The sequence below is a fragment of the Bos mutus genome, chromosome 1, assembly GCF_027580195.1.
Source record: "Bos mutus isolate GX-2022 chromosome 1, NWIPB_WYAK_1.1, whole genome shotgun sequence".
NCBI lineage: Eukaryota > Metazoa > Chordata > Mammalia > Artiodactyla > Bovidae > Bos > Bos mutus.
Window position 1 is genome coordinate 150,888,866 of NC_091617.1, and position 9,951 is coordinate 150,898,816.

Genomic DNA, 9,951 nt, shown 5'->3' on the forward strand with positions numbered 1-9,951 from the left:
GCTTCCTTCCCTGAGAGCTCAGTTGGTAAAGAATCAGCCTGCAATGCAGCAGACCTGGGTTGGGAAGATCTGTGGAGAAGGGATAGGCTATCCACTCCAATATTCTTGGACTTCCCTTGTGGTTCAGCTGGTAAAGAATCCACCTGCAATGTGGGAGACCTGGGTTTGATCCCTGGGTGGGGAGGATCCCCTGGAGAAAGGAAAGGCTACCCACTCCAGTATTCTGGCCTGGAGAATTCCATGGACTGTATATCTATGAGATCACAAAGAGTCAGACATGACTGAGCAACTTTCACTTTCACTTTCTTACTGGAGCCACTTTTCACCCAGCCTCCTCCCCAGCCCTGCCAGGTGACCAGTCTTATCTCGACAAAAATGCCCCAGGTAAGCGCCGCTCCATGTGAAGCCACCCCAGACTTAAAGCCTTCACGCTGCTGTTGGTTTGGCTCAGGACGTCGTGGGTCAGGAGTCAGGGAGGGCGAGCAGGGATGGTGTATCTCAGCTCCAGTGAGCTGTCCGCTGGGCGCCCAAGGCCGTTCCTGGTCACTGGACACAGGCTTTGCCCACCCCCATGGGCATCTCCAAGTATCCCACTCCTTACAAGACAGGTGCTTCCAAGAGGCAGAACGCCCACCATTCAGTGGAGGCAGCGCCTATGTTAGCCAGCAGGGTTCTTGGATTCTTGACTCAGTAGAAATTCTTAAGAGGCTCTGGATCTGGAAGATCCCCTGGAGGAGGAAGTGGCAATCCACTCCAGTATTCTTGCCCAGGGAAACCCCACGGCCAGAGGAGCCTGGCGGGCTATAGTCCATGGGATCGCAAAGAGTCGGACACAACTGGGTGACTGAGCAAGGATTAAATGAGATAACAGATACGGAATTCCTCGCATCTGTGTGTAAATGTGCTCCAGAGGATGGTTTCTGCTGTGACTGTGCCATCATATAATCAGAGTCCAAAAAGAGAGGGAATCAACTGTTCACTCTGAGTCTACAGGAGTGGAAAAGCAATTGGGCTGAGCACAAGCACAAGAGACCAGACTGGGAATTTGGATAAGGCTTTACTGGGACCCTGGGACATTTGAAATGACCCTGATGCTGGGAAAGGTTGAAGGCGGGAGGAGAAGGGGACCACAGAGGGTGAGATGGTTGGATGGCATCACCGACTCCATGGACATGAGTTTGAGTAAGCTCCGGGAGGTGGTGATGGACGGGAAGCCCTGGCGTGCTGCAGTCCGTGGGGTCACAGAGAGTTGGACACGACTGAGTGGCTGAACAGAACTGGGACTCGCACTCCAGCAAGAGGGACCGAGAACAAGTAACAGGCTCCCTTGCTCACTCCCCGAGGGAGGTGAGCTGGCTCCTTAAATGGGGTGGGGGGAGGAGCAGATGGGTGGGTCAGGCCCAGAAGGGTGGCTGAGGGGGCCTGCCCACCCCCTGGCTGGTGCTGTGTGCAGGGGTCACAGCGCAATACCCTGCTTTTGCTCCCAGCACCGCAGAAATGGCAATAAATCTGTGGCCTCTTTTGTATCTTATTGTTCATACTTGGCGCCAACTGTGCCTGCCTGCAGTTCTCTTTAGTCCATTATAGTTTCTTTGTATCTGTTCCTGGAGGAGAACTTTGTCCAGGCGCAAGCACTCCAGTAAAGACCCAGGGTCCCAGCCTGTCTCACCAGGAGCTGAACCACTTGTCACCACATTCTGTTGGCCCAAACAGTCACAGTGCCCACTCCAACCCCAGAGCCGAGGAGCCAGAGACTCCACTCTGTCATGGCGGGGGATGGGCAGGTTCACTACCCACCGCCACCCAATTAGAAAAACCCTACCTGCCTGCATTGCAGCTCACTGCAGTTTCCTTCCAATCCACCTAAAGCTCCATCTGGAAGGACCCCGTGAGAGGTTTAACCCTTCAGCCCAGGTTATGTGATGCCACCGCCCCCTTCTAAGTCCCAGCAATATGCACTGAGGCCCCTGTTTAACTTTCTCCACATTCACACATTCCTTCTCTCACCAAAAAAAAAGCAACGAGAAAAATAGAACCTTGTCATATTAATAACATTCCAGTTAGAGCATTAGAGTGTCTCCCCCATGACAATGCAACAGGCAAGACTTCTGTTCAGGTCACTCCTGAGCTTTTCACCTGTGCTGTGAAATCGCAAAGAGCAGCCTTATAAAATGATCTTTGTAATGAAAAAGAAGCCAAGGACACAGAGAACAGACCGGTGGCAAGAGTGGGGGAGAGGGAAGGAGGTGAGGGGCAGAGTAGGCAAAGGGGCTTAGGAGGTACAAACTGCTCTGTATAAGATCAGCTACAGTGGGACTTCCCTGATGGTCCCCGGGATAAGACTCCAGGGGCCTGGGTTTGGTCCCTGGTCAGAGAACTAGATTCTGCATGCCAAAACTGAGACCTGGAGCAGCCAAATAAATAAATATTATTTTTAAAAAGCTACAAGAGTATATTGTACAACATGGAGAATATAGGCAATATTTATAATAACTATAAAATATAACCTTTTAGGTTGTAAATCACTCTATTGTACACCTGTAACTTATATAATATTATACTATATTGTACACCTATTATATTTCAATTACCAGCTTCCCAGGTGGCACTAGTGGTAAAAAACCTGCCTGTCATGGCAGGAGACAAGAGACGCAGGTTTGATCCCTGGGTTGGGAAGATCCCCTGGAGGAGGGCATGGCAACGCACTCCAGTATTCTTGCCTGGAGAATCCCATGGACAGAGGAGCCTGGCGGGCTACAGTCCATGGGGTCACAAAGAGTCAGACACGACTGAGTGACTTAGCACACAGAGCACATATTTCAGTTAACAATTTCTTAAATAATAAGTTAAGCTGAATCATACACACAAAGAAAGATCTTTACTTCTGTAAGATGTGTAGATGGGAGAAGCCCAAGATGAGAAATCCAGTCAGACAGCTGCCCAGCTGGCCCTAGGACACAGCTTGACCAAGTAATTGATGTCAAACAGGATCCCAAACTCAGTCTGTGGGGTCTTATCCACTCCTGAAAATGCCAGAGGCAGACCACCAGCACCAAAGATGCAAGAGACACAAATTAGTGGGGACCACCACCCCTTCTGTGCCCCACAACAGTGTCTCCAGCAGCCAGAGGAGAACAAACCTTGGGCTGTGCCTTCACCCACTCTGAGCCAAATGGGACACTCACTCACCTGCAACGCCCATCTCTGTGCGCAGAGAGATGAGCCTTCAAGCGCCGCAATGCTGCATAAACCCCTAGGGCATATGAACAGAACACCACGAGTTCCTGAAAGGAAGGGATTCTTGGCCATAATTGCTTTCCAGGTCCTGCTTCCTAAGGGCTGCCAAGACCTGGAGGTCTGTTCTGTGTGCACAAAACCAGTAGAATGAACCCCCCGCACAAAGCCCAAGAGGGCATGCAAACAGATAACAGGGCTGAAAGGGGGAGAACAGAAAGAATTTGGCTTGAGCATTTTTGGAGCCCCACCAATTCCTTGATTTATAGGTTGCGGTTATCTCTATGCTGTTTTCAAATTCAAAATGTTTTGCTTTTAAACATTCTAGCATTAAAAAAAAAAAATTTGTTTACCCTCTCCGAGCCACAGCACTCAGCCGTGGCTTTGGTTTCATCGTAGGGTACTTGAGATGACAGGGAGGGGAAAGCAAGATGTAGAAAGATGAGTCTTCAAGAAGTCAGGGAAATGCCAGCTGAGGGCAGGGAATTTCTGAGCTGCCGTGGACCCTGGGGGAAGAAAACAGAGGAAAATTCTCCAGTCTAGTCAGTCTGTTTGAGGGCCTGGATGAAAGATCTTCCAGGCCATCCAGGCACAAGTGTGTGCTTATCCCTTGCTGACCTCACAGTTAACACCTGTAGTAGATTGGATTGTGCTTCCCAGAAAGTCATGTTCACCTGGAAACTCAGAATGTGACCTTGTTTGGATATAGAGTCTTTGCAGATGTAATTAGTTAAAGTTAAGATAAGATCATTCTTGCCAGGTGGCACCAATGGTAAAGAAAAAAAAATTCTTCCTGCCACTACAGGGGACATAAGAGACATGGGTTCAATCCCTGGGTCGGGAAGATCTCCTGGAGAAGGAAATGACTACCCACTCTAGTATTCTTGCCTGGAGGATCCCTATGGCCAGAGGAGCCTGGAGAGCTACAGTCCATAGGGTCGCAGAGTTGGACATGACTGAAGCGACTTAGCGTGCATGCAAGATTAGATTATAGAGGACTTCCCTGGTGGGCCAGTGGTTAAGAATCTGCCTGCCAATGCAGAGGATAGCAGTTCAGTCCCTGGTCCGGGGAGATCCCAGGTGCCGAGGAACAACTGAATCTGTGCTCCACAACTATTGAGCCTGTGCTCTCAAGCCCACGAGCAACAACCACGGAGCCTGCAATCTAGAGCCCATGCTCTGCAACAAGAGAAGCCACCGCAAAGAGAAGCCCATACACAGCAACTAGAGAGAGCCCTCACAGAGCAATGAAGACCCAGTGCAGCCACAAATAAATAAATAAAATATCCTTATTTCAAAAAACGAGATCACAGGGTAGGCCCTCAATGCAATGGCTAGTGTCTTTCTATGAAGAGGAAAAGACAGATTCAGAGGGCAAGAACAAGGGAAGACAGAAACAGGTTGGAGGGATGTTGCCACAAGCCAAGGAATGCCGGGAGCCACCAGAGGCTGAAAGAGACAAGGAGCCTCCTCCCCCAGAGCCTCCAGAGGGCGCCCAGGATTGTCAAGACTCTGATGTTGGACTTGTGGCTCCAAAATAGCATTATAGTACAGACCTGTTAGAACTTCCCAGGTGGTCCAGTCCTTAAGACTCTGCACTTCCATGGCAGGGGCACAGGTTCAATCCCTGATCAGGGGACTAAGATCCTGCATGCTGTGCAATGTGGAAAAAATTTTTAAAATACAGGTCTGTGTTTTAACCACCCCATCCGTGATGACTTGTTCCAGCCTCCCCTGGGAACTGAATACAAAGCCCAAACCCCTGTGTGTCCAGTCAGCAAAGGGAGGGAAATCCAGAAAGAGAAGCACCCACACACAGAAAGGCAGCCACGCCATCAGGTCAAGAACCATTTGCGTTTTCCCTGCTCTCGGGAGACCCCCAAGGTCATGATTCTCCAGTCTGAACAGGAGTGATTCGATCCATGTCTGGGCTCCACCAAGAATATTCTGCAGGAGAGTCCCAAAGGCATCAGGACAAAGACAATTCCCCTTGGGAGTTTTCCATATGACAGGCACCGTTTGCAAGCTTCATAGGGAAAGAACCAAAGAGCACGTGACCTCTCTTCTGCCCACAACAACCAAGTGGGTGGTAGCTACTGGTACCCCGTGGAACAGCAAGAAGACGGGAGCACCGAGGTTAGAGGTTGCCTTCCAACCTGCCACTTAGAGGTTCTTTGGAGGCTATGCCAGGGTCAAACCCAAACTGTCGGACTCTGGAGGGGAAGGCTCTTCTCTTACTATCCAGGCTAACTGTCCCCAAAGCAGAGGGCATTGAGAAGAAAGCAGGGGCTGAAATCCACATGGGAATTCCCAGTGGCCACTGGTGAAAAAGGACATTCCAGGGAGAGTCTCCCTGTGAACAGGAGAGGGCAGCAAGGAGGCAGAAGGGACCAGGGACAAAGGATTCCAGGACCTGCTGTTATCCACCAAAGGGGATGACTTGCATAACTTGGAACACGGTCAAAACATAAACCACTTGTAGAGTCCTCGGCAGCCTCCACCGTTCAGCAGATAAATGGTGCTGAACCTTGCAGGCTGTCATCCTTCAAGGAGATAGTGAGATGACTGCAAAGGTTAACCACACTCCAAATCGGAACATGGTAGTGCGCCAGAAAAGAAGTGTTGGCTCTTCCTGCCTGGATCTGTGTTTAGTTATGCTTTTCTGGCGCATTTTTAAAAAACAGAAAATACACAGTGTTGACAAAGCTATGACGAACCCAGACAGTGTATTAAAAAGCAGAGATATCCCTCTGCCAACAAAGGTCTGTATAGTCAAACTATGGTTGTTCCAGTAGTCATATGCGGATGTGAGAGTAGGATCATAAAGAAGGTTGAGTGCCAAAGAATTGATGCTTTTGAATTGTGGTGCTGGAGAAGACTCTTGAGAGCCCCTTGGACTGCAAGGAGATCCAACCAGTCCATTCTGAAGGAGATCAGTCCTGAATGTTTATTGGAAGGACTGATGCTGAAGCTGAAGCTCCAATACTTTGGCCACCTGATGCAAAAAGTTGACTCATTTGAAAAGACCCTGATGCTGGGCAAGACTGAAGGCAGGAGAAGGGGACCACAGAGGATGAGATGGTTGGATGGCATCACTGACTCGATGGACATGAGTTTGAGCCAACTCTGGGAGATAGTGAAGGACAGGGAAGCCTGGCATGCTGCAGGCCATGGGGTCACAGAGTTGGACACAGCTGAGCGAACGAACAGAAACACAGTGTTGAGATTTGTTTTGCCTTCCCTTCTGGCTGCAATCCATCCTGCAGGGCTTGAGGTCTGTCTGCAGGAAGCCAGAGCACAGGCTTAGGACGGGTCTCTGTAAAAAGCAATCTCCTCTTCTCATCCACAGATGTCCTGGGACCCCACGAGGGAGAAAGGGGTCTGGGGTCCTTCAGGAGGTCTTCACACCCAGCAGGAAAGAGGGCAAGGGGTGCAGCTCCACTATGAGGAAGGCAAAGGCATCCAGACCTTGTGACTCTGGATCCCAGAGCCAGGGCAGGTTGTGCAGGACTGCTGGGCCATGTCACCTGCTTCAGTGGCTCGGGACATGCTAGGCTTGTACACACTTCCATGGGCTGTTCAAGGGGCAGGACCAAGGCTCCACCAGGTAAGCACTAGGGCTCACCTGGGGGCAGGAACAAGGCTGACCTGGGGGCAGGACCAGGACTCACCTGGGGAACCAGGAATCACCTGGGGAGAGTACAAAGCCCAGATGGGTCTGGAAACACACCGTGCGACCTACTGCTTGTCAGAGGGCGCTGATGCATCCCTGACTCCATCTAGCCATACATGGCTTCCTTTTCCCTGAAATCCTCTAGCACATGGAGGCCCAGCATTGTAAGGACTTGTATCAGGACTGAGTCCCATCCTTCAGGCCATAAGGACACGCGGAAGGTTGAATGTTCCCTTTCCAGTAGCGGCAGTCAGAGCAGGACCCAGACCTTTCCCCATCGGCTCACCAACCCCTTGTGGCTCAGCTGGTAAAGAATCCACCTGCGATGTGGGAGACCTGGGTTCGATCCCTGGGTCAGGAAGATCCCCTGGAGAAAAGGAAAGGCTACCCAGTCCAGTGTTCTGGCCTGAAGAATCCCATGGACTGTATAGTCCATAGGGTTACAAAGAGTCGGACGCTACTGAGCAACTTTCACTTTCACCAACACCACTTCTGTGCCCAGACTCACACCCAGGATGGTGCTGTTCTGTGTTAAGCCCTGGAGGACACAGCAGCACGGAGGTTACATGCAGCTGCTCTGGGCTCCGGGGGAGGCAGGTGCAAGTCTGCCACACTCTGTGCATCTGGCGGCAAGTCACTCAACCTCTCTGAGACTTGGCACCTTCAGCAGGACTTATCTTGAGTGGTCTTGTCAGGATGGATGGTGAGAGAAAGCTTAGCTAAGTGCCTGGATCACACCAGGATTCAACAAGTACAGTCAAGAAATAAATCATCAGTTCCCTTTCAAGTTGCTGCAGTGGAAAAATCCAAGTTCCCTACTGGAATGTCCACTCAAGAGAACCTGAGTGGAGAATCCCAGAGAAGGGACAAGGAGTGACTCGTGGCTGTTCCACGGCCCATCATTCCACCCTCCTCGCCAGACTGAGACCGAGTCGAACTATGCTTTGTGCTATCTCCCTGGCTCTCCCCGGTGCCGCCCCGGCAACCAGGGCCAACCTTGGCGCTGCACAGCGTGGAGAGAGAAGACTCCCCAAATACAACTTCACTTTTTTTCCTGACCCTGAAAAGTTTGGGAACACCTCCCCAGAGCCGAAACAGTCCCTCCCGGAATGTGGTTAAGGGGAAAGCCAACCCACCCCCACCCGACCATCTTGACTTTCCAGACTGTAATGTCAGTCTCCTGGAGGAATTGCTCAGCGCAAGCAACTTCCTCTAAGTCTAGAGTCTTAAGTCCTTCGCGCATCCATCCTTCAAAAAAAAAAAAAGAATTGGGATGAAGCAAAGCAGGCTGCCCACCTGACCGTGGTCAACACAGGAAGTCCTGCTTGTGGGCACCTGATTCCAGAGTGAGCATCTTACCTTCTTGGCCTCCAAATCCTGGGCCCTGGGCTAAGTGCTTAACACGCATTAACTCATGAGATTCCCCACAACCCCTGATGAGCAAGGTTTAATTATCCCCATTTTAGAGATGAGGCAACTGAGGCTCAGAACATATCAGGAACCTGCCCTGGCTTCATGGCTATTAACAGCAAGAAGGAGAGCCAAGAAGCTAGTCTACCCTCAGTCAGCGCTCACACAAAGCACCCAGGATGTCCTTCCCACGTGTGTTCAGATCCCTCGATGTCCATGCACCCACAGTCCTAAAGCTAACAGAAATTTCTGGAAGCTCTGAAGGCCTGAATGGCAATAATCTGTCCATAAAATGCTTGTTTCCCGTGGGGAGGGCCGTCAGAATGGCTGGCCGCCTCATCTGTCACCCCTAATTAGGAATGTCCCCATTATTAAGACACAGGAAACTGAAGCAGCCACTTCTAATTATTTAATTAGCAACCCATTGAGCTTCTCACCACCCCGAGACAAATATTTGGGGCATAATTAAATGCCATCATGTCTTCCGTAAAGTTGCTCTCATGTGAGCTAATTCAGCATGTAAAATAAGAAGATTATGCATATTAGGTGAAAAAAATGGAAAATCTTATAGAAAAAAAAAAAAAAAGAAGCAACTTCTGCTTTCTAGAAGAGTTCTCTTTTCAGAGAGGGGGCCCCCTACCTCTGCGCGGATAGAGCGCAAGACCCCATGCAGCTGAGAACCGGAGGGCTCACCGTTTCATCACTGAGTTTGATCCAGATTGAAAGTGAAAGTGAAGGCTCTCAGTCGTGTCCGACTCTTTGCGACCCCATGGACCGTAGCCTACCAAGGCTCCTCCATCCATGGAATTTTCCAGGCAAGGGTACTGGAGTGGGTTGCCATTTCTTTCTCCTGAGGATCTTCCCAACCCAGGGATCGAACCCGGGTCTCCCTCATCGCAGGCGGATACTTTACCATCTTACTCAACAGCACAAATCCTTGCAACATACCACACTGTGACTAGTGCCTGGCGGTGCACTCCCTAAGAAACCAAAAGCAGAAGACGAAAGACTGTACCCCGGAGCTTTGAACTGTGGTGTCAGCATGAGAAGGAGGAGGGCAGCAGAGACCCCCCCCAAGACACCCTGACACCTTCACCTGATGTTATCGAGTTGAGTCAGCAGGATCCCCGGCCTGGCGACACCCTAAGTAAGCCAGCTCGGCTAATTTACCCTGAGGATCAGAGCGCATCAGTATGGGGCAGGATGGGGGTGCAGGGCTGCGGGACTCCACCCTCCACTTGCTCTCCGAGCTCGGGCTGGGGGGGGGCCACTGACAGTGCCTAACAAAGGGCTGACCTGCTCGCGCTGCGTTTTGAGAAGATTCCTCTCAGAGCCGAGGAGTCCGGGAGGCTGAGCAAGGCTGATCACCCAGAAAAGGGCCACTGGATCGCAGCTGGAGGAAGGACAAAAAGTGAGGAGGGACTGAGCGAGGCCTCACCAGGACGCGGGAGGGGAGGAAGAGGCAGGAGCTGGGGTGACACGGAGCGTGGAGACCACGTGACTGGTGTGGCCAGTCTAAGGGCGATTCGAGGTCAGTTCAGCACCGTCCCTCCCTCTCAGACTTCCAAATGCAAACTCTGCGTTCAACGAAAGCCCTGGGAAGCATGGGGTTTCAACCCTCCGCAGAGAAACCC

General features: G+C 51.1%; 1 long non-coding RNA gene across 3 annotated transcripts in view; it reads right to left on the reverse strand.

Annotated features, from left to right (window-relative positions):
- LOC138989372 (uncharacterized) overlaps window positions 1–9,750 on the reverse strand; it is a 97,494-nt gene extending 87,744 nt beyond the window's left edge. For 2 of the 3 annotated variants that reach the window (XR_011465566.1, XR_011465565.1), the window contains exon 1: window positions 3,190–3,360. This is a non-coding gene — a long non-coding RNA (uncharacterized lncRNA). Of the gene's footprint in view, window positions 1–3,189; window positions 3,361–9,613 lie in introns of those variants that run through there. The other variant, XR_011465575.1, reaches the window with a different exon arrangement.
- Window positions 9,751–9,951: the final 201 nt, after the last annotated feature.